The sequence below is a fragment of the Mustelus asterias genome, chromosome 14, assembly GCF_964213995.1.
Source record: "Mustelus asterias chromosome 14, sMusAst1.hap1.1, whole genome shotgun sequence".
NCBI classification, from domain to species: domain Eukaryota; kingdom Metazoa; phylum Chordata; class Chondrichthyes; order Carcharhiniformes; family Triakidae; genus Mustelus; species Mustelus asterias.
The window spans coordinates 72332996-72359228 of NC_135814.1; positions in this window are offsets into that span (position 1 = coordinate 72332996).

The following is a 26233-nucleotide window of genomic DNA, read 5'->3' on the forward strand; positions in this document are numbered from 1 at the left end:
TCGCTCATGTACTTTGGTAGGAAGAATAGCGGCATGGACTATTTTCTAAGTGGGGAGAGAATTCAGAAAACGGAAGCGCAAAGGGACTTGGGAGTCTTAGTTCAAGATTCTTTTAAGGTTAACGTGTAGGTTCAGTTGGCAGTTAGGAAGGCAAATGCAATGTTAACATTCATTTCAAGAGGACTAGAATACAAAAGCAGGGTTGTATGCTGAGGCTTTACAAGGCTTTGATCAGACCCGTTTTGGAGTATTGTGAGCAGTTTTGGGCCCCATATCTAAGGAAGGATGTGCTGGCCTTGGAAAGGGTCCAGAGGAGGTTCGCAAGAATGATCCCTGGAATGAAGAGCTTGTCGTATGAGGAACGGTTGAGGATGCTGGGTTTGTACTCGTTGGAGTTTAGCAGGATGAGGGGAGATCTTATTGAAACTTACAGGATACTGCGAGGCCTGGATAGAGTGGACATGGAGAGGATGTTTCCACCAATAGGAAGAACTAGAACCAGAGGGCACAACCTCAGACTAAAGCGATGATCCTTTAAAACAGAGATGAGAGAAATTTCTTCAGCCAGAGAGTGGTGAATCTGTGGAACTCTTTGCAGAAGGCTGTGGAGGTCAGGTTATTGAATGTCTTTAAGACAGAGATAGATAGTTTCTTGATTAATAAGGGGATCAGGGTTATGGGGAAAAGGCAGGAGAATGGGGATGAGAAAAATATCAGCCATGATTGAATTGCAGAGCAGATTTGATGGGCTGAATGGCCTAATTCTATCTCTTCTGATCTTATGATCTTATGACGAAGAATATCTGGAACATTCCAGAACTATAGGAAAGGCAGGACACAAAGTTGGCATGCTGCAGCTTTCTCTTTAAACATCAAGTTGGAGTAGCGTACTGGTATGGACAAGGAAAGGAGACTCTGGAGAACAATTCATCAGATTCATTTTATAGGGCAACACAATATTCTTCTTGTTTTCCAAAACTATATGCATAAAAGTGCAGTTGGCTTCGCAAAATGTATTTGTTACGCAAAAATCAGAAAAAAGTAATGATTTTCAATACATGGATCTTTTCAAGATGGAGAGTGAAGTAAGTTTTATTCATTTTTAAGATTTGTTTACAAAATTAAGAAAGAATATAAAACTGTGGAAGCCAAGGATCTAGTGATATTGAGAAAATAAATCAGTATTCGTTAAAAAAAAGTAGTACTGGTGAATTAATGGGGCCAAAAGTTGATAAATATCCTCACCCTGATGATCTACATTTCAGAGTGTTGGAAGAGGTGGCTTTGGAGATTTTAAATGCATTGGTGGTTATCTTTCAAAATTCTATAAATTCTGGAATTGTGCCTGCAGATTGGAATGCAGTAAATGTGATTTAAGAAAGGAGAGAGAGAGAAAATAGGGAATTATAGGGCCCGATTTTACCAAAACTTCGCAAAATCACAGTAAAGTTGGGCGTCGGGCCTATACCGCGATCTGCACCCGATTCCGAGCAGATCGCGGCTTTACCGACACCCGATTCGGGCGCCGGTCTGGCCCGTGCCCGAATCGGGCGGCCCGAAGATTTAGATGCATTTGCACGCATTCAAATCAACTTAATGAACCGCGCGCCCAACTCTACCGCCAAATCCCACTTTACCGTCTTCTGGCCCGTTCCGCATCCGCGCTGTAAGCGACCTGCAAAATAAAAGTCTGAAGTCGTCGCTGCAGCTTCCGAAGAGCGGGTTCAGAGCCTGCAACGGCTCTCTGACCCAGGTAATCCTCTGGTTGGGCGGGGGGGGGCTGGGTGGGAGGAGGGGGGGGGGGGGATCCAAATCACAGATTACTCTTCCCTGCAGGGGCAAGAGAGCGGGAGAGATGGCTGTGGCTGGTAGTGTACCAGTGATGGTGTATCCCTTTACAGGCCCAGCTTGGTCCTTCTCCAGTGTCTCCTCTTGGACTTGTACTGATCTTGTAGCCGGTTTTCATGCGGATCCACTGTGGAATCGGCCGGTTCTGCTTCATCTTCTTAGCGAGGAATCGCTTCATCCTGAAGGTTTTGTGGGATGGCATGGCCGCATGTCCACTCCAGTAGGAGGGATTCGTTCCTCTGGTGGGGAGGAGGGATCGCCCGCAGAGTAGTGGTGGAACCCCCTGCCCCCTCCCTCCCCACCAATCGGCCGTCGACTGGCAGTGGAACCCCCCCGACCAGAGGATGATCTGGGTCCCACCCCCCGCTCCCCCCCCCCCGCCCCACCCCCCCAAACCCCCCCCCCCCCCCACCCCCCAGAGGATGAGCGTCAGAGAGCCATTCTCTCCGCTTTCTGCTTTATTTTTCTTTCGCACCCGGGCGCACTCTGTCAGATTTTTTTCGAACTGCGCATGCGCAGTTCAGAGCTCCGATCGGTCCGCCAGCGCTAAGCCCCGCCCACAGCGCGAATCGGACCAGAGCCGGCAAAACGCATATGAGTGCGCTGGAAAGAGGATTCCAGGCGCGGATCTATTTGACGCCCGGATTCGGCACTTAGACTCAAAATGGTAAAATCAGGCCCATAGACTTGTTCACCTGGCATCAGTCGTAGGGAACAAAGCTAGAATTTATTCTGATAGATGTGATAACTGAGCATTTAGAAAATAATCCGGAGATTGGGCAGAGTCAAGTCAGTGTGGATTTGTGAAAGGGAAATCTGGCAAAGCTGTGGAGTTTTTTGAGGATGTTTCTTGTGAAGAGAAATGGAAAACCAGTGGCTGTGGTATATTTGGATTTTCAGAAGACTTTCAATAAGGTCCTAAAGGAGGTTAGTAAGCAAAATTAGAGCTCAGGGTAAATGGGAGAAATATACTGGCATGGATTTAGGATTTGTTAACGACAGAAAATTGAGTAGAGATAAATGGATCATTCTCAGGTTGGCAGGCTGTGACTAGTGGGGTACCACAAGGATCGGTGCTTGGAGTTGTCAACTAATATCCAGGATAAGCCCACCAACTCCCACTTGACCACACTTCCTTCCATTCCCTTCCACTCCACTTCCTGTACAGATCCTATTTCATTCACTCAGTTTTTCCATTGTCATTTCCATTATATCTGGTCTAACAATTAGTGCTTCTGAAAGGTTTTCCTTTATTCCCCACCAAGCGTTTATCCTGGTTGACAGAGCCCTTGGCTGTTCCCTCCATTGTTCCCATCATGGGTGGCACCATAGCACAGTGGTTAGCACTACTGCCTCACAGCCTCACAGCCTCGGGTGACTCTCTGTCTGGAGTTTGCATGTTCTCTCTGTGTCTGCGAGGGTTCCCTTTGGGTGCTGTGGTTTCCTCCCAGATTCAAAAGATGTGTGGGTTAGGTTGATTGGCCATGCTAAATTGCCCTTTACTGTCAGGGGTACTAGCAGGGTAAATGCATGGGGTTATGGGGATAGGGCCTGGGTGGGATTGTTGTCCGTGTAGCCTCCAAGGGCTGAATGGCTTTCTCCCGTACTGTAGGGATTCTATGATTCTATGAAAAGTTCTGCTTTAACCCCATCTCCTTCCTCCCAAAACCGTGATTAAGATTTCCCTTTTCCTCACCTTCCACCCACACTCTTCCACAGTTAATGGATCATTTTCTGATGTTTCTGCCACCTCCAGTGTGATGGCATCACCTTTCTTCCCCTCCTCTTTCAGCATTCCAAAGGAATAGTTCTCTCTCTGACATTCGAAGTGAAATGTAATGCCCTTCCCGAGAATGAGTTTGGAGGCACGGCAGGTATTTAGCTGGGCTGGAGGGTGTGCGTTGGTGACCTCACCACCTTTCTGTCTGGCCTGGATTAAGTCAAGGGTGGGAAGGCAAGTGTTTGGCCTTCCCATCCTGACATCTATTGAGGCCTATATGCAGGCAATGTCCACTTAGGGGCCTTAGCCCATCTCCACTGCTATCTAACTAGCAACAGGCTGGGCAGTGGTCGGAATGTGAAAAGTAAAATCCTGTCGGATTTGCTTGTCCCTCACTGCCAGATATTCAGTGCCCTATTGAGGAACCCGTTATCAGGTGGCACAGTGGCACAGTGGTTAGCACTGCTGCCTCACAGTTCCAGGGTCCTGAGTTCAATTCCTGGCTTGGGTCACTCTCTGTGTGGAGTCTGCACGTTCTCCCCGTGTCTGCGTGGGTTTCCTCCAGGTGCTCCGGTCTTCTCCCACGCTCCAAAGATGTGCGGGTTAGGTTGATTGGTCAATCTAAATTAACCCTTAGTGTCCTGAGATGCGTAGGTTAGAGGGATTAGTGGGATAAATATGTGGGGTCATGGGGATAGGACGTGGGTGGGATTGTTGTCGGTGCAGACTCGATGGGCCGAATGGCCTCCTTCTGCACTATAGGGTTTCTATGATAAGTGGCAGGGTGGAGAGGGGTGTTGCTGAGAGCAACCTTTGCCCTTTCTTCCTAACCCACTGCACCCTCCCCAACCAGTGATTCCTCTCCCTGGCCCCCAGCTGCCCTCACTTATCTGTTGCCGGGGTCTGTCACTAATCCTGGATGTTGGATGGTGCAGTGCCGGCAGTTCCACCACTCATTTTAGCATTACCAACCAGGAAGAGCTGCAGCCTCTGATGTGGGATTTCCCTCCCTGGGCTCCTTGATCTCTAGGAAGGCCTGCCATTGGGCACTTAAATGCCTGATTGGAACTTAACACATCGGACCTTCCCCAGAGAAGACAACATAAGGCTCATTTCAGCTTTCCCATCCAGTGAGTGAGAACCCTGTTGTCTTGAGCCCATCCCTTTCCAGTGATAAGTTCCCAAGCAAGTGTTCCATTCTCACCATTCACAGACTCAAACACTTCTTTCCGGTGAAACAGGCATATTTCTTCGGTGAGAAAGATGCATCTCCTTTAATTTATTACATTGTATTCACTGCATACAGTGCTATCTGGTCTACATTAGGAAGACCAATTACAGATTCAGTGACCACTTTGCAGAACATCTCCGTTGAGTCTATCAGCTTGGTCCTGAACTTTCCCATGCCTATTACTGTAACTCTCTGCCCCGTCCTCTCTGACCTCTCTGTCCTTGGCCTCTGACACCGATTTATTGAAGCATATTAGAAGCAAAGAGCAGCTGAACTTTTGCTTTGGAACTTTTCAGCCTTCTGGGCTTAACATTAAAATCAATCATTTTATATCATAACCTCTGGCCCGACTTATTACGATTTTATTGTTCCCATTTACAGCTCCTTCTATCCCATCGTTTGTTCCTTTCCTTGCCCATTACCATCCCACTTTGCCCTGCACCATTATCCCTTTTGCCATTTCATCTCTCCAATCTTTCTCCTCATCACAGACTCCCTTTTTTGCTCTTTTTCTCCTCCTCCCCACCACCACGCTTTCTCTGACTCTGTTCCTGCTTATTACCTATTAAATTTCTTACCTTTTCCAGCTCTGGCAGAAGGTTATCCACCTGAAATGCTACGTATTTTTCTCTCTCCACAGATGCTGAGCATTTTCGGCATTTTCTGTCTTGATTGGAAGTTAAGAAGAGTCCCAGTGCTTTCTGTGGGTTAATGAAAATTGGGCCTTTTTCCCAGTGACTTGCTCAGTTTTTATCACCTGCTTCATGTTAGAGTTTCTCTGCACTTAGCCTATGAGGAAACATGACAAGCCATGGGAATACTGGGTTCCTTGTCACCTGGCAGCCATCTTGTCACTTTGCTGAAATACAGGGGGTGCACTGGATTGGCAAATTCTAAAAGAATAATCACAGCCCCAGTTTCCCTGTTCAAGGGAATTCCATGTTCTGTGTGTGCAGTTGGGTGGCTATATACGTCGTATGTTGTGGTGTTGTGTAATTGTAATTCGGAGGTTCTCCCACTCATTGCAGTAACATTGGTGGAAAAGACACCAAAATCCTGGAAACACGGGATAAATGCTGCCGCCATTTTTCCAGAGTTTCGATTACTTTTCCATCAAAGTCACAATAGCCCAAATGAAGAACTTGCATGGAAAGTATTCTCTCTCCTGCTTGTAAGAAGTTATTAAAATATTGCTGAGTGCTTTTTTTCATAAAGATGGGACCTGGTTAACTTGATAGCTAATTAAAATACAGTTTTGATGTAGTGCTACTGCAAGCTTACCAGAGGTTCAGCGTGCCTTTTTGAAAACCATTTTACCCCAGGCACAAGCCTATTTCATTCGTTAGATTGAGAAACATGGATCACTTTTCCTTTAAGACCACCAGGAATTGAAGACAAGCCCAAGGGCCAGTCAGGAAAAGAAACCACCGAACTGCACAGTACCGAACGAGCAGCACGGTAGCACAGTGGTTAGCACTGCTGCTTCACAGCTCCAGGGTCCCGGGTTCGATTCCCGGCTCGGGTCACTGTCAGTGTGGAGTTTGCACATTCTCCTCGTGTCTGTGTGGGTTTCCTCCGGGTGCTCCGGTTTCCTCCCACAGTCCAAAGATGTGCGGGTTAGGTTGATTGGCCAGGTTAAAAAAAAAAATGCCCCTTAAAGTCCTGGGTTAGGTTAGAGGGATTAGCGGGTAAAATATGTGGGGGTAGGGCCTGGGTGGGATTGTGGTCGGTGCAGACTCGATGGGCCGAATGGCCTCCTTCTGCACTGTAGGGTTTCTATGATAAACATAAATTACAGAGTCAAATGCATCACATTTTGTCACCATGACTTCAGTCACAGCTCAATCAGTGGTTAAACCTTTCTTAAAAGGACAGGCACGCCCAAAACTGAAGGGAACAAATTCTAGGTGAAATCTTGATTTTTCAGGAAGGTTTCTAACAGTTTGATCCCAGAGCCAGTAAATGTTCAGACACGTTTTCCATCCTTGTGCAATGACATCATCGACAGCTGAGGAATGAATGGAAACAGCAAACGCTGTGGCAGTGTGCTTGGAGAACTGGACAAGGTGAAGGAGAGGTGACCTTGTTCCTTTGCAATTGATTTCCATGATTAAACACGCAGGGGAGAGGAGGATGTTTCCAACAATGTGATGGCAGACATTGTTTACTGCAGAGTTTTCCCATTGCATGGAACTTTCTTTTCAGATGAACAATGTAAGGAAAATTAGGATCAGCGAGATAAGAACCTCCAAAGAAAAACATCTGTTTTGGAACCGCATTGCTCATCCTGTTTGGTTTGGCTTACAGAACGTATCCTGAAATTTAAAAAAAAGTTCCATGTTGATTCAAAATATTCGCAGTGCTCTTTGCCTATCACAGAGTTTCTCATTAGCACAGAATTCATACGACATTTTGTGACTGATCATCACAATATTGAAACTCAGAACGATTAGCCTGTTACCCCCCCTAAAAGTCTTTGTGCTATTTACTAGACCCTTGTTAAGTTGCGCTGCAGTCAGCAGATGTATTCACTAGGTGAAGGTAGAACCACAACAAGGAGCACGAGCTGTGAATGTATTTGACAGACTATGCAATTTTAGTAATGGAATTTCATGGTACTAAGCTTTACTGACCTTTCGAAAGACTGAAATTAAAATAATAAACTTGTTTTTAACAATCTGCACAATCCACCTGCTTCCACCATTTTTGTTTATAATGCATCAAAGCAGGACAAATCTGATCCAGCCAATCAGTCTATTCTCGATCATCAGTAAAGTGATGGAAGGAGTCATCAACTGTGTTATCAAGTGGCATTTGCATTTCCATCACTGAATCCCCCAGTATCAACATCCTGGGGGTTACCATTGAGCAGAAAGTGAACTGATCTGGCCATATAAATACTATGGCTGCAAGAGCAGGCCAGAGACCAATAATACTGCAGCGAGTAACTCACCTCCTAACTCCTCAAAGCCTGTCCACAATCTACAAGGCATAATTCAGTAGTGTGATGGAATACTCCCCACTTGCCTGGATGGGTGCAGCTCCAACAACATTCCAAAAGCTTGACACCATCCAGGACAAAGCTGCCCGCTTGATTGCCACCCCTTCAACAAACATTCACTCGCTCCACCACCAATGCACAGTAGCAGCAGTGTGTACCATCTACAAGATGCACAGCAGCAATTCACCAAGGCTCCTTAGACTGCATCTTCCATACCCATGACTGATACCATCTGGGTGGACAAGGGCAGCAAACACCTGAGAACACCACCACCTGGAAGTTCCCCTCCATGCCATTCATCATCCTGACTTGGAAACGCATCACCATTCCTTCACTGTCACTGGTTCAAAATCTTGGAACTCCCTCTCGAACAGCTCTGTGAGGTGTACCTACATCACATGGACTACAGTGCTTCAAGAAGTCGGCTCACCACCACCTTCTCAAATGCAATTAGGGATGGGCAATAAAGGTTGGCCTAGCCAGCGAAGCTCACATCTCTTGAATAAATAAGAAAAAGGAAACCTATTTGGATATGCCAAGATATTTATTCCCCAGTTTGAGAATTACTTACAGTACTTACTTTTAATATCAAGCTAATTGTATTATGAAGGTAAAGGATATTTAGGTAGAGGGCATTGATTTGTTAAGTACCTTGAGCACATATAAAAAGAAACCTCTGGCTCACTGGTACTGGGATTTTCCAGCTGCGCTCGTCCCAAGCCTGGAAGATCCCACCCGAGGTCAACAGACCTTTGCACGGTCCTGTCCCACCCGCTATGATTCCCATAGTGGGTGGAATGGGAAAATTCTACCCTTGGAGTTGGTTAGAGGAAAGGCAGACATTTTTAATGTTGCTTTCTGTAAATAAATCTAGTATTCAGCAAAAAAAGGTATCTGGTTTCCAACTTCACCATTTACCTTTCAAATGAATTACTTACATATATAACCAAGACCTATTGCTCAGTACAATATAAATGTTTTAATATTGTTAGTCCTGTTCAGAATCTTCAAGTGGACATCAAGATATATGCAAATTTTCACTCAGCCTTATTAGATTTGTTTTGTTAGTTACATCTTTGTGGATCTTATGTATTTTTATGGCTATGACGCTCTTTTTCAAAGACATATAATACAGAATATAGTCATGAAGAGGACAGCTCATTTATTGTTTATGCTCATATCTTGTTGAATCTTCAATATATTGCTACTGTCATTGTTATCTTATCCTATTTCTCTTACTTTATCAGAGGTATGATGTCCTTTGACTGAAATGTCACCGTTCAGGTAGACCTTTATAGTGACCTTCTGGATTTCTACAACCTGACACCACAAGTAACGTCACTCATTGTTTTATCCCATGTGATCTGCACTTTAGCATCTCCTCTCATCAGAACAAAAGTTGTCAAAGGCATATGCAAGTCGAGATCAACTCTGTCAAGCCAACCACTCTTTAATAACATTCTTACTAGGATTTACCACATCTTTGAATGCTACAAGTAGATCAATTAGCTGGCATTTTCCCTTCCCGCCAGCAGGATTTACCTGTCCCACTGAACTTGACCATGGATTCCCCAGTGGCTGGACAGGTGCGCCATGCAAAACGCTATGGACTTTGTTGGGACTGGAAGATCCCACCGGCAGCCAATGGTGAGCCGCCTCTGCTGTGGGGAAACTTGCTGCAGTGGGGCTGGAAAATTCTGGCAATTATTTTTTTGAGACAAAAGTTGGTGTTGGACAATCTTCTGAACGTTGTTTAAAGATTAAAATTTTTGCTAGTGAAGGTTGTTGTTGCCAATTCTATTTGCTAGTTCTGTGGAGGAGGATATAAAATTCTCTTATTTTTCAGAATCTGCAGCATATTGAAGTCAATGTTCCTGGCAGAAATATGGTCATGATGTGGAGATGCCGGCGTTGGACTGGGGTAAACATAGTAAAGAGTCTAACAACACCAGGTTAAAGTCCAACAGGTTTATTTGGTAGCAAACGCCACTAGCTTTCGGAGCGCTGCTCCTTCGTCAGATGAGTGGGAGATCTGCTAACAAACAGCAAACAGGGTTATAAAGACACAAACTCAATTTACAGAAGAATGAATAATGATTGGAATGCGAGTCTTTACAGCTAATCTAGTCTTAAAGGTACAGACGAAGTGAGTGGAGAGAGCATTAAGCACAGGTTAAAGAGATGTGTATTGTCTCCAGACAGGACAGCCAGTGAGATTTTGCAAGTCCAGGCAAGTTGTGGGGGTTACAGATAGTGTGACATGAACCCAAGATTCCGGTTGAGGCCGTCCTCGTGTGTGCGGAACCTGGCTATCAGTCTCTGCTCAACGACTCTGTGCTGTCGTGTGTCATGAAGGCCGCCTTGGAGAACGCTTACCCGAAGATCAGAGGCCTCTGATATTCGGGTAAGCGTTCTCCAAGGCGGCCTTCGCTGAGCAGAGACTGATAGCCAGGTTCCGCACACATGAGGACGGCCTCAACCGGGATCTTGGGTCCAATCATTATTCATTATTCTGTAAATTGAGTTTGTGTCTTTATATGCCCTGTTTGCTGTTTGTTAGCAGATCTCCCACTCACCTGACGAAGGAGCAGCGCTCCGAAAGCTAGTGGCGTTTGCTACCAAATAAACCTGTCAGAAATATGGTCAGTCAGAATTCAGCCGAGCTGACTCTTGTATCATAGTTTTTTAATGCCTTAATTAGCATGTAATGGTCGAAATACAGTGTAGGTCTTTCAGGTCGGCTGTGTGGTGATCAGAAACAGATATGTGACAGGATCATTTCTGTAAATCATGCTTTACAACCCAGAGTTTGAATGACTGATGGACATGGCTCGGGGAAGGGATTGAATCTATAGAATCCATACAGTGCAGAAGGAAACCATTTGTCCCATTGCATCTGCACTCTCCAAAAAAGCATCTTACCCAGGTCTAGCCCCCCCACTTGCCCCCCATTCCCCCTCTCCCCTGCTCCACCCTCTCCCTGAAATCTCAGGCATTTACTATGGCTAATCCGCCCAACTCACACAACTTTGGACATCATCTGCGGAATTTTATGAGATTTTTTCTAAGTGATCAGCTAGTCTGAAAATGGCAGGGTTCCAGTTCCGTTTTTTAGGCGAGTTTTCACACCCAATCTTACGCATTCTGTCTCTGAAATTTTGGACTAATCTGTTTCTGGCCAGAGACGCTGTGGGCGGGACTTAACTCACCAGACAGCCTGTAGGGGAAGATATTGCGCATGTGCAGACCTTTGATGCTGTACAAGCTTATTAGCAATAGCAGAGGTCTGATAGACAGAGAGGGAGAGAGCTGTGAGGCCCTTGCCACTTCAGGCAGCCTCAGCTAGCAACCCCCCCCCGCAATCAGAGGGGCCTGCAGCCCAAGATGTAGCCCCTGCCATTCCCCGCCCCCCTCCCCCCGCTGCCGCCCAGACCAATCGTGGACCCCCTCTGGCAGTCTGGCACTGCCTAAGGGGCACCTCCACCTTGCACTTGGCTTCCCTGAGGGGCCTCAATAGCTGCCGGTTCTACCAGCGAGGCCAACACAACTGCTCCCTGTTCATAGGGAGCAGGTGTTTTCCTTGCCAGAGAGAACCTTTCCCGGCGAGGCCATACAGGCAAGTGAGCCCGGATGATTGAGCGCCGGGCTTGCTAAATACATGGAAATGAACAAACACATAAAGTTAAATAAATTAATCAGCCTCACGCCCATTTCCAGCGAGAGTTTGATCGCGCCGAAAATCCAAATGTCATAAAATCGTGCTGGTCTCGAAAACCAGCATGATCAATCCACCGAACCTGCACATTTTTGGACTGTGGAGGAAATCAGAGCACCTGGAGGAAACCTACGCAGACAAAGGGCGAATGTGCAAACTCTATGCAGACAGTCACCCAAGGCCTGATTCCAACCCAGGATCCTTGGCACTGTGAGACAGCAGTGCTAACCACTGTGTCACTGTGCCGCCCTTGGCCTGTGTTTGGTTGAGCCAGGGTTAAAACGATAAAGATTTGTGGGCAATAAGCATGGAAGGAGGTGAGGAACTGGATGACAGAGTGACCATAAGCTCTGGGCAGAGAAGGAAGTCAATTTTAAAAAAACATGACTTGAAGAAGGCAAAAGTAAATTTTCCTAACTGCCATAAGGATGCGTGTGAGTCGATTAAAAGTCATGTATGCTGATGTGCTTCAAGAATAAACATTCTGCTTCCATGATCACCATTTCCAAATATGACATGGCTGATCACACAGCTGCCACTGAAATTTGAAAGGTTTTTTCAATGGGCATTGTTAATGAAAGTGAGTGTCTCAGTGAAAAAGTAGGCTAAGCCCATTTATATCAACCCATTTCAGAGGCCCTTTAATCCTGTCATGCACCAAGAAAAGTTTAGCATAATGCATTATATGACATAAGAGAGAATGAATGGTCGATCTTCTACTTAGCTACAAAATGCATATCAAAATACTGACACATTAGCAGCAGAGGTTCTTTGTATGTTCCACACTCTGTGCTGTAGGCAGACATTGCATTCATCAGTCAAGAGTGGTTAAACTTCAAAAGCATTTTGTCGGATGTAGAGCACTTTGAAATGTCCTAATGTCATGGAAGGTGCTAAAAAAAATGTAACTCCATTCTTTGTACATTTATATAATGTTATGAAGCGGGAGGGTGATCTCCTGTCTGAGAACTAACACTCAACCACTCAAAGAGAAGTACCTCACTTCATAATCTGTTAAAGAGTGATTGAGAAGGGGTAATATCTGTGCTTCAGCAACTTAAAGTGATTAAATCAAAATAACTACCTGAGATTCTGTAAAAGCAACAAGCAACACTTTATTTATCTAACTAACAGTGAACAGGTTATCTAAACTATTAACAAATAGGATAAAACACTATTCTAATGAAATGCTGCTTAGGTAAATAGAATTGACACAGATTAATAAAAAAATCGAATTTCTAGTCAGTCGCAAAATTTCACCCAGGTTTGTCATCTTCCAGCACCTTCAGTCTTTGCTGATTTCTTCTGTCTTCACTATCTTCTGTTAGTACCTTTGCGATTAAGATGAGGCTTTCTCTTAAGACATAAATGCAGCTAAGAGAGATTCAGCAAGTCAAACTCTCTCTCTGAGAGCTGAACTAAGCTGCTACTCAGCAGGTGGCAGGCATTCTTCCACCATTTGTGCCTCCGCTCCCATCTTTTATACCCCCGATGACATAACAACATCCCCAGAATAGGATTGGTTTACAGGTTACCAAAACATCAAATTCAAATCTGATAGGCTGCTGTTATTCGAATACCTAGTTTAAACTGGTTGGGCAAACTTCAAAACAACCTGTTGTCTTGGTAGCACTACTGCCTAGGCTCACGATACAATGTTTCACTCTATTCTCTCTGTGTACTGCATTTTGCACCTGCATCTCTTTTAAAAACACAATTTTTTAAACAGAACCATAAATTTTACAACTCTTAGCATTTTACAATTCTTTTATAATTTTACAAACATTAAGTTCACAACAATAAATCATTGAAAATGTTGTGCACGGTGCACAGACCCTGGCCATTATGAAACGTTATCCTTGTGCCAGTACGGTGGAAGTGTCTATCATGGAATTGCAACTCTGTACAGTGAGAAAACACCGGCCGGAATTCTCCCATCCCGCCTGTCACTGGAATTCTAGCAGACGGGGGGTGGGGAGGGGGGGGGGGGGAGGGGTGGGGGGGGGGGGGCATGTAAAGGTCCATTGAAGTCTCCGGTTTTCAGACGAATGCGGCTGGAGAATCCCGCCTGATTATTATTTTGCCATCATGCTTTATCAATGAACCAAATAAGTCATCCTTTTGAAAAGAACTGTTCATTTTCTTTCTCAAGAACTGGAATTCCATATACCTAAAATAAAACTTTAAGCAACAGAAAAATGTTCAAATAAATTACATATTCTATGATAGCCTGGTTAAACATATCCACTGAACTATCATTTGTCTATTATTATCTTTAACACAGCTTTTTCTTTAAGGCCTCGGTCTATCTCAGAATCCTGGGATTTGACTGGATGTTTTTACCTCACAACAATCAAGAGAAGATTTCCAACCACATTTGTGCATTCTGAGCATGTGCAGTGCAACATTTGGAGACTTTTATCCATTTGACTTAGAAGGGATTTTTGGCTTAATTTATTTTATGTTGGTGATATTGGTTCATGTTCAGCTAACAAAAGATTAACTCCCAGAAGTGCAGACACCACTAAGAATGTTGATGAGGGGGAATACCGGTTTGAAACAGCCATCATGTGATTTAGATCCATGGGTTGGTTGCATTATTTTTGAGACAAATGCAGATCATAGACTTACAGTCGAATAATCTTCAGTTCCCTGGGGTAGACCTTGATGTTGCGCAATGATGAATGACTGGTGATAGTGAGTCAGCAACCCACTCGACACTTCCCCCAATTTTTATTTCCGTTGACATTAATAGACTTGCTCCCATCCGTTTTACAGCATGACACGATGTCATTGCCATGACATTATGCCCGACAGTAGGGCTTAACTGAACGACATCAGTGCTACACAGAAAGGTGCCGCATTATGTCACTGCAGACGAAGGTGGACAATCACAGCACGAGATTAACAAAGGGCAATCACAAGGCTACATAAAGAGACAGACTCACAGTGCTGGGAAAGGAGATCAAAGTCACCCCACAACTGAAAAAGACAAGACAATCAGCGGCCTACAGAGAGAGGACAGAAAAATCACATCACTTCAGGGACAGGCAATCACAGCGGTACAAAAAGTGCTGGAAAATCGCACCCTTGCACAAAAAAGACAGACTGTCACAGCACTACAAAATGGAGCTGGAAAATGAAACAAATGCATGCAGCAAGATGTTATTCTATCAAATGGTGAAATTTCTGGGGAGTTAGGTAATGACCAGGACATGAAGCTTTGAGGTGGGGATTAGATCGCACTATTGGCAGCATCTTAGAAGACACATCTATCGCTGCATTACATGTGATCTATAAGACAAAGTCCTCATAGCTTTAGGATGCAAAAAAAGATTATCCCTTTCTCCTGATGTAAAGCTTCAAAGGAACCAATTTGACTTGATGGGCTTGAAGGTTTAAGGCGTATGAATCGACTCATTACTTGCCCTCTGTTGTTAATGTGAGGTTGATTCACTCTGCTATGTCAAATCTCAAATTGCAGTTTCATGTCAAATAGCTCTGGTTGACACTCTGAGCACGTCAGTAGCAGTACATGATCATTTCTCACTAACTCCTTTATTTTGCAATCACATTGCTGATAAAAAGAAAATCTCAAATAGTGTGACCAAATTCATATTAACATAACAACAACAGAATAAACTTGTAGAAGGATATACATTTTTGTTGTCTATTTTTATTAAACAATGATCTCGCCAAGTAAATACAGTTACCCCTTTAAGAATAAAGGATCCCAAGTTTAAAGATTAACGACACCAATTAGAAAGTATGGAACTTATATCTTCACCAATCGAGGAAGAGCAAAGGAAATTATGTTAGAGTACTATTGAGCCAGAAGACTATGAATCTCCTGGAGAGTTGTCCATTGTTATTGTGTAGCCACAGTATTATGATTATTTACAAGCACAGTTAAGTGAGTTGTACCTTTTTTCTCTTTTCCAGCTAAGCAAACATTAAGCAGCAGGAGGGTCCTCATACCAGTGCTATTTGAATGGATTATCAACTACATTCAGGTTAGTTGCTGGTTGATTCCGTTGTTGATGTGACCCTACAAGTGTTTGTTGCTTTCAGTAGTTGTTTCAACATACAAAAATTTCCACAGAGTGTGGCATCTATGGTGTAGATTTAATCTTGACAGCAAGGCATCTTCACAAACCAGTTGCTCCCAGGTATGGGTGCATGAATATATATTCCCTTTAGAATACTGCATGATTGGCAGGAATGAGCAGAGACCACACAAAACAGGACAAGCTGCTGGAAGAGGGAGGATGAAGAGGGATCGTAACCCATCCTTGGTTTTCAGCGATTCATCAACTTGAACCTCAGTGTGTGACTCATCTGCACTTCAATCAGTATGTCCTGAGTGAAATCTATCAACTGCTACAGAATATTGCAGTAGCACAAGAACCATCTTGCCAGTAGCTATCAAGGTGACCATGGCAGGGAACTTTAATGCATTTTTTGTTTGCCATCCACTGTTGTGTAAGGGTTCTGAGTAATAAATGAAACACCTCAGCACAGGCGGATAATTAAATGTCATGGTGGGGGGGTGGGAGGAGGGGAGTTTTCCTTTCCCGTTTTTGTTGGGTAGGATCAGCAACGGGAGTGGAAAATCCCATGAGATGCTCAAATCATGTTCACGCCAATGTAAAAGCGTGATGTGATTGTGCCCACTCTCCACCAGTGATGTAATGGGATTTTTTGACCAAGTCCCAAGCAATATGGCAGAGAAAGCTGCTTTTGAGGCCAACGGCTTCCACCCACTATCACACTCTGCATAAAAAAGGGAAAATTCCACTCTATTATCTCTATCTAGAGGTCAATCAGCAGAGAGCATTGCCAAGATTGTACATATCCCCTTTCTGCAGGCTGCCAGTGACTGAACATTTATTGCTTTGGGGGTGCTGTCTGTCAACTCTGTCCTATAATGCAATGAAAAATGTGCAACCAATGCAGCAAATCATGCAGGCCAATGATGCTTCCACTCTTTGACAGTCCAACGTGCATTTAAGCATTTAAGCCATCTGCATTTAAGCCACCATAGCAAAGCAAAGGGTGGCTACAACAGCTATCTGCTCACTACATAGCTTTTGACTTCACTGCACAACTGGCACATACATGCATGTATACATGTATAAAATTATGAAAGGCATAGATAGGGTGAACGGTGGGAAGCTTTTCCCCAGGTCGGTGGTGACGTTCACGAGGGGTCATAGGTTCAAGGTGAAGGGGGGGAGGTTTAACACAGATATCAGAAGGACATATTTTACACAGAGGGTGGTGGGGGCCTGGAATGCGCTGCCGGGCAAGGTGGTGGAGGCGGACACACTGGAAACGTTTAAGACTTATCTAGATAGCCGTATGAACGGAGTGGGAATGGAGGGATACAAAAGAATGGTCTAGTTTGGACCAGGGAGCGGCATGGGCTTGGAGGGCCGAAGGGCCTGTTCCTGTGCTGTTTTGTTCTTTGTTCTATGTAATCACTGTCACCACATAAAATGTGATGAACAGACTATTGGCTTGCTGAAATCGCAATGAAGTTGCCAAGACTGCTCTGGGGGAACCATTTCTATAATCAGTGTACATCAAGATTCATGGTGAGCTCCTGCTTGCTGCACATTCTCATAAGCAGAAGTGAGAGCTCTTTCCCTTAGCTGTAAAGCTGAACAGGAGCATTAGGAGGAACTGGAGGTGGATGAAGAAGAGGAAAGGAGAAGGCCACATTGACAGCCCTTTTCTGACCAAGTCTTTTTTTTCATAGGAATTGGGCCTCACTGACTAGACCGCCATTTTCACTGCCCATTGCTCATTGCCCTAGATGTGGTGGTGAGCTGCTTACTGCTGTCCATGTGGTGTAGGTACACCCACAATGCTGTTAGAGAGGAAGCTCCAGGATTTTGAGCCAGTGGGTAATGTGAGTTAATTAACTCTCCATTCACTATCAGTCTCACCCCTCACTTCCCTCTGCCACTGACCATCATAGCATCCACTCAGCCACAAAGCAACAATAAAAACTATCACAAAGTAACTGTTCCAAACTAAAATTAAATGGAAACTGTGTTATTTTGCATCCGAACATTAACTGACCACATTTGTGCATTTCCTGTACCTTTTCCTGGCTTCATGTTACTGATGGCTGGAAGTTGCTGAATTCAGTGGAGGAGATTGCAAATGTGTGTCTTCATCATTACTGTCTTGTCATTCCACCACTACCTGGAGATCTTGGGTATGTGAGAGGGGAAAGGCACTAGGGTAAGGCTGTAGTGAGAGGAAAGGGGAAAAAATAAGTAGAGTATCCTTACACTCTCTGTAGCTTGTAAATCAAAAGAGAGTGTGGTGTGGACTGAGGGGAAGTGGGATGTGAGGAGGAGGGTGAGGTATGAATCTAGCACCACCTTTGATCCTTTCAGCCCCACTGTGGGCCAGGGACTCTGTCAAGGCTACTCCAATAATGGCCAACAATGTCTCCTCCATGAAAAGTAGGATATGCAGCTGTGAGTGTCCCCTTCCAGTGTGGTCCCGTTCCACATTCTCCTCTAAGAGAGAGAGGGCAATGTGCCAGTGAGTGTCTGTTTCTGGTCACTGGTAACCACCAGGATGTTGATATGGGGGAATCGGCACTGGTAATGCCAGTGAACGTCAAGGGGAGATGGTTAGATTCATCCTTGTTGGAGATAGCCATTATCTGGCACACCTGTGGCACTAATAGTACTTGCCACTTATCAGCCCAAGCCTGAATATTGCCAAGGTCTTGCTCCTCTGAATACAAAGCAGCTCTAATACTTTCCACCCCTTTCACCATTGCCTCCAATACAGTGTTAGGAAACTTTGGAGTGTTGTGCCATATTTCCCAATCAGAGTCACATCCTGCGTGACTCCCTGCATTTGCTCCAGCCACAATGCACCTGCCCACTTTAACCAGAGTAGGCTAACTTTAATTGGTGCTCGCAAGTATCGATATTTGTCCCCCCTGCTGAATTGTGCAGACTATGAACAGCACAGTTAGTTTGGTTGAATGGAGAATCAAAGGAAGCAGGCAACATAACGTTACTCTGACACCCATGTTTCAATCAACAGGCGATAATTGCACATTGTAATTACTGTGTCCATGTTCAGGGTTTATCGAATTTAATGCCCACTGTCACTGGATTTAGTACCTTTGATATGAAGACCATAAGACATAGGAGCAGAAGTAGACCATTCAGCCCATCAAAGCAACTCTGCCATTTAATGAGATCATGACTGATCTCATTTACAACTCCACTTTCTTGCCTTATCCCCATAACCCTTAATTCCCTTACTGATTAAAAATCTGTCAACCTCACCCTTCAACAAACTTAACTACCCAGCCTCTACAGCCCTCTGTGTAAAGAATTCCACAGATTCAGTACCCTCTGAGAGACAAAATTCCTCCTCATCTCACTCTTAAATGGGTGACCCCTTACTCTGAAATTATTCCCTCTGGTCCTAGACTCTCCCACAATGGGAGACAATCTCTCAGCATCTACCCGGTCAATCCCCCGAGAATCCTATATGTCGCAATAAGGTTGCCCCTCATTCTGCTGAATGCCAACGAGTACAGGCCCAACCTACTTACTCAACCTCTCCTCATAAGAAAATCCCAGGATAAACTCTCTAATCTTCATATATTGCAAAGGTCAGCTTCTAAAAATGCCACTCAGATCTGTTCATGCCAGGAACACCGACGGCCACAGGGCAACAGGACCTGAAAAAGGCTTGGGTCGGGAAGTTTTCTTTATCAAGCTTGAACTCTTCTGCCCTGGGCTCCCCTTACTTCCACTGACTGCGAGCATGTCCATTCTCCCACCATCCCCCTCACCCATCCTACCACCCTCACACTCCAAATCACTCATAGAATCCCTACAGTGCAGATGGAGGCCATTCGGCCCATTGAGCCTGTGCCAATCCCCAACACAGGTGTGCGAAATGCCAACTCCTAAGCATCTAGGTCCTGGGCTGGAGGCTGCAAGACCAGATCAGAGGGCTGCATCAGAACAGGGGCCTGTGTCGGGGACCGCAAGACTGATGTAGGTGATAAAATCTGTGGCACAGGATCAGGCCTTGATGTCTTTGCACTGGTGGACAGCTGGAGGATCTGTGCTGAAGTCAGTGATTGGGATAGGTCTGAGGGATCCACTGCAGGCCATGGAGTTTGCATAACTGACTCTGTAGATGACAAGACTGGAGCTGCGAAAGATGTGGACAGCTTAGTCAGTATGTAAGGGTTTGCAGGAAGGGAGGCCTGTGATTTGTTGCATTCAGTATGCCGTTAGATCAGATCAGCGCTATCAAACAAGGTAAGCATTGCTTGCAACCCCAGGGGAATCTGCAGATTAGTGAACTGGTCTCTCTGTGTCCATAACTCTCCCACAGAAAGGCCTTGGGAATGAAGGTGAGAGGTGCAATGGTGATAGACAGAGCTAAAAGTGTGATAGGACCTCTATGTGGTTCTTGGTGTAGAAGCACATCCCCAGTTCCCATACGATCTTCTCTGCCATCGGGTTCTTGTTGGGGGTTCTTTGATCTCCTAACCTCAAAGGCAATGCAGTGTTCCTGAAATAGGACAGAAAAGACAAGGGCAGGAACATCTAGATAACGGCTTAGAGAACCATTCAGTGCACCAAACCCAATGCACAACTGGAGGAGAGAATCCTCTAAGGTGCAACAGTGCAAACAACTGTAAGAAGTTACACGCTCCCATATAATGAAAATGAGTTGTCTCTGCCGCTTGATAACATTGCAGCAAATTGAGATACCAAACACCTCTGGAGGCACAGGAAGACTGGGACTAAGGAATTAAGGGTTATGGTGAGCGGGCGGGTAAGTGGAGCTGAGTCCACAAAAAGATCAGCCATGATCTTATTGAATGGCGGAGCAGGCTCAAGGGGCCAGATGGTCTACTCCTGCTTCTAGTTCTTATGTTCTTATGTTCTTACAGAGGATGGTGTAGAGAACAGCAAGCTGTGACCTGTTTAATGGATGCATCCGTGTCAAGCACATAAAAATATCACTAGGTGACTGATTTGAGTTGATGACATGGTGGGTGAGCAAGACATAGGTGGTGAGCAGTGGCGTAGTGATATTCTCACTAGATTAGCAATCCAAAAACCCAGGGTAATGCTTTGGGGACCTGGGTTCGAATCCTGCCACAGCAGATGGGAGAAACTGAATTCAATAAAAATTTGGAATTAAAAGTGCAATAATGTCCATGAAACCATTGTCGATTGTCTTAAAACCCACCTGGTTCACTAATGTCCTTTAGGGAAGCCTTCCCAGAACGTAGTGTGGGGTGATAATTCATTTTCTGGAAGGGACAAGTGACCCATTGCAGTGAACGATGAGTAAAGCATCCCATACAATGTTAGGAACATGGACATTGCGAATGTTGGTAACTTTCTTTCAAGGGTGAGTATCATGCAACAGGTGGACATGAGTGCAATGAAGGAGGAAATATTCAGACTGGATCGCTAGCCATGCTGGCCTGCTGGTGAGAGGGAGTTTTGTTGAGACTGACACAAGCTTATCAATGAATACCTGGGAAGAGTTGAATCTGAGGTCTGGTGTCTGAACGAACAGACTTGGCACATTGGAACCCTCACAGTCAGGTGTACTGCAGCTTGCAAAATCAAATGGGATATTCACGGATCCAGTCACATAATCCAGTAGAGGCATGATAGTGACTGACTATGGAAATAGAGTCAGTCTGGGCTGGGGGTACATTCTCCCTGCATTTTCTCGGAGGATAGCACACAAGGTTTGTGTCTGTGAGGACACAAGGACAACATTTGGACAGCACAACAGATGAGCTGAAGTATTTGATAGGAGATGCGACGGACAGAACTTCCATTTTACAAAGGAACAGATAATTTGATGAACACACTGTTTGGCACTGAAAAACCAGCAAGATTGAAGCTGTTGCCATGAACATACAAACATATAGGATGGATGCAGCACCATGTATCTTAGCAGCACTGTCTAAAAACCCAGTGTTGATCATCCGATGGTAATGGGAATGGTTTTATTGGATGAAAGAACAGCTTGTGCCATTTGGAAACTTGCGCAGAGATAATCTGTCCACTTGATCCTTTCTGTGGACTGATGCCAGCAGGAACAGTGTCCAAGGAGATTGTGTAAGAGGCACATTGAGGAATGAACCTCGAAAGCATCTTGTAAACTCAGATCAAAGATCTTATGTCAGAAACTTTATCCAGTGAAGAGCGGATTGAGAAAATGGCCAGTTTGCAAGGTGCCCTGGGAACAAATCCATCCTAGAATAGTTGTTGTCTTAAGGGTAGATTTAGGGCAGATAGGCACAGGTCAGATTGTGACAGAGCATGTCATACCCATTACCAATTGTGAAGATGTTCTTCAGGACTGTTACCACCACAGTGCCGGTTGTCTGCAAGCTTGCTGACTCTGCCCTCCTCTCAAAGATCACCTAGGACATGGCGTGTAAATGCTGTTACAAGTCGTGACTTCCTCATGAAAAATGATGGGTTAATGGGATTGATCCCCATATCTTCAGGTCGAACAAAGATTCCAAGGCTTTCAAGGTTACCAAATATTTGTTGCAAATCAACAAGTTTTTCTCTGACATACTGGAGAAGGTGACCCTGTGTTGTGGAGGTTGTGCGGGTCCCATGCTGACTTTAGGCTTTTAAGGTCCAGCTCTGCCGTTGTTATCCTGGGAATGTTGGATCGAAGATGAGTGGAAGAAATGAGTAGAACTGAGAATGTGTGAGTGAGTAGAACTGAGAATGTGTGAGTGAGTGGAACTGAGAATGTGTGAGTGAGTAGAACTGAGAATGTGTGAGTGAGTGGAACTGAGAATGTGTGAGTGAGTGGAACTGAGAGTGTGAGTAATGAGACAGTGTAGATCCCATTCTACAAGAACAGACTCTGAAAACAGCTGATGGCGCTTACACTTGCATTGTTTGGTAAATGGCTGTGTCATGTCATCCTGAGAAAGTTGTGAATCTTGTTTGCTGGAGGTGAAGACGGGTCAAATCTAAGTGTAGTAGTGAGCCCCTTTAAGGGTGAGGGTTTGGAGGGTCATGTGACCCATTCGATCCATTGGGCCAAAGCACATCAATCCTGGCACGGGTTGTCTCAGGCAGCCTGGAGACTGGAGTCGGAGTAATCGGTAGCATCTTTCTCATTCTCAGTATATACTTACTCCTGTTAATACATAGTGCTTTAGTTACTCCAATTAGTGGCCACCACTCTTTCCAAGATATTACACCGAATAAAATGATGTTTATTATAAGACAGGACTTGCAGTTCACAGGAGGGATTTGTGATGTGAATCTTGTCAGCAACACTAATTAAACTATGTGGCAGAGGCCGACTTTGGGTGGCTAGTACACTCAGTCTTGAAGGAAGAGAGAATGGTTCAACTGCAAATGCCGTGAGGTCTGCAGCGTTATCCAGTAGGATCAACTGGCCAGATTGTTATTGGCCATGAGGCAGCATGAAGTACATGAGCTTACCTCACTCTGCGTGGACTGGAGGAAGCACAAGATCCATAAACACAGGTAGTGGAGTCACCCACTAACATCAGGCATTTCACTGCTCGATTGGACACATCATTGGTTTCTAGAAACAGAGTGCCTGCAAGTAGCTCACTATCAGGATTCTCTGTGATCAGGCCTTCAAAAGCAGGGTTTTGATGATTTCTGGACAGAGAGAAGTTTGTTTCACCAACAACATACAAAAATGATGAAACATCAGCCTGGTGAACAGATTGCAATGAATTCTTGACTGGGACACCGAGGGGCATGATCTTACCGATCGTTCACATCACGTTCCGGCTGCAGCAAAGTCGGAGAATTTGGGGCCCAGCCAAAACTCTGTTCATTGCAGCAGGCGAGGAAAACATCACCAGCGTGACCGGTGGTAACATTCCAGCCCGTTGTAGAAGCACGAATCATGTCACCAGTGGCTCCACTGTCAATGGTCACTTGAATCGCATGGTGTTTGAAGAACGTGTGTAAGCAGGGTGGCTGATGAATCATGGAGTGCTGCTGATTCCAACAAAACATCAGCAGTTTCCTCATCTCCTTTGTCTAAAGGAGTGTCTACAATGGTTTCACCACCACCATCATCATTCAAGATAACAGTTATCTTACAAACTTTAGTCATATATTAATAGAATCATAGAATCCTTACAGTGCAGGAGGAAGCTAATTAGCCCATTAAGCCTGCATCAACTCTCCAACACAACATCTTACCCAGGCCCACCCCCTGCCCTATCCCCATAACACCATACATTTACCTCATTAATCCCCCCAACCTACACATCTTGGGACACTAAGGGTCAATTTATCATGGCCAATTCACCTAACCTGCACACCTTTGGAGTGTGGGAGGAAACTGGAGTACCCGGAAGAAACCCACGCAGACATGATGAGAATATGCAGACTCTGCATAGTCACCCAAGGCCGGAATTGAACCCGGGTTCCTGGCGCTGTGAGCTGGCCTTGAGCTGGGCAAAAACCACTTGCGAAGGAAATATCCGTCGTATTAGGGTTTGTAAGGGTTAATGTGTGGGACTGAGTAAATAGCACCTACAATAATGAATATGTAAGGAACACATGATGAGGAGTCAAGAGGGAGAATGTTCATGGGTTCAGCAGTGTAACACCCAGTTGTGTGTAGCTGTGCAGAGGTCAGTTGTATATCATAAAGCAGTTTTTTTTTGACAAGCCAACGTCTCAATAATCATTCTGAAGCTAGACTAACCAACATACAATACTGTCGACCTGGTCATCATACTTGCTGACATCATGCCCATAAAGGAAGGAAGTTATGACATCTAGTCATTGAGGGGAAACCACTCCCTACTCCTGGAAGGGGAGAACGGTAGTCCAGAGAGCTTTGGCAGCAGTAGACGAACAAATCCCATCTAACAGCATATCCTAGATCTGGGAGATCTCTGGTTTGACAGACGTTAAGGGGTGTGACCTGAGTTCCGTGCCACACCCCTGCTTCACTACACATGTTAGGCTAGAATGAATGAGCTGTAGCCAATGTAGAACCATCATGTTCTCCAATGTGTGTGGTATCAGTATATCATTCAGAGATATACTGTGATGACTGAGCCCACCTTGCAGTAAGCAGTTATCCTTAACGAAGGCCATCAGAGGCTGATCCAAGTCTTTGTAACTTTCATCTGATTGAATTCTGAAATCAGCCCCATCGAACAGGTGGGAACCCGTGGCCTGGAAACTGGAATGCAGATGGATGGCCTGCCACACTGTAGCAAGTAATGTTGATGCTTCAGCTGTGGAGGTTTGTGATGTAACAAGGCAGTAATTCACTATCTGTCCTAGCATCAGGTCCAATAGGTTCTTCCTTGCTGAACATGAGTCCTGGAGCTATATCCCATCGCCTTCTGTTCTCTGATTCAATGAAGTTAAATTGTCAACGAATGAGGAGGCAACATCATGGTCAAATGTCAAGTGTAGATTCGTTTCTGATACAATGATCAAATGAATTGATCATTTTGATTGTCCCTAAGCACAAATGCTTCGAAAGCGGATACAAGGCTGCCACATTTTCTGATGGTACTGTACTGTAATACTGTGGACAAAGTAGAGGCCAATATCAGTTCATATGTACCACATAAACTCATGAATTTCCCTTGATGAGAGATATGAACACAATCTGACGCTGCCACATTGCTGTGTTTACCTTCAAGTTGGCATGTAAACTAAATCACAATATTAACAGGAACTAGATGAAAAAGCCAAGCTTTAACGCAACCATTAAAATCGAACTGTGCAGGAAGCAATACCAAATGGCTGCCCACAAGAGGGCAGTAACCGGTAATGCGTTGAGTCCAGCTGCCTGCCTGAACAGCCACAGCAACCCCTCCCAACACCCTTCCCCACCGTGGCCTCTGACCTTCCCACTTCCCTCCAAAGTGATTAGGCTTCTGTGGTGAACCATTGTTGGTTCCCACCAGGTAGTGCTGAGCCATGGCCTGGCCAGTACTATGAGTCTGTAGATATGTTACTGTTGGGGTTAGAGTTGGGCTGTTCTACCTGTTAATATAGTCCTATGGTACACCCCAGTTGGCTCCGCCTCCTGGGAGAGGTATAAAGGTCACTGCTCTGCCTGGTGACCCTTTCGTCTGGGATCGTATACTGTATATGGTAGCTCTGTTATTGTTGGCAATAAAAGCCTTTATTTCCTGAGTACATCCAGCCTCTCGTGTGTTATATCGCGCATCAATTTTATTGCCAACAAGTAAATTCTTTTTTTTGAAAAAAAAAGGACAAAAGAAAACATGGAGCAAATGCTTAAACCCGAACGGCTTACGTTGGACCCACGTGCGGTGGGAGCAACGAACACTTTCAACCACTGGTTGAAGTGTTTCCAAGATTACCTCGATGCCTCCACAGCGGTCACCGATGACGCCGACAGACTCCGGGTCCTCCACGCGAGGGTAAGCGACGCTGTATACCTAGCGATCCGTGGGGCCACCGACTACAAAGGGGCCCTCGAGCTTCTCAAGAAGCGATACAACAAACCGCCGAATGAAATCCATGCTCGATACCTTCTAGCCACTCGACGGCGGCAGCCCGGCGAAATGACGGAACAGTACGCGTGCGAGCTTCAGCAGCTAGCCAGAGCCTGCAACTGCAAGGCAGTGTCGGCAGACCAGTACATGAACGACCGAGCTCGAGATGCGTT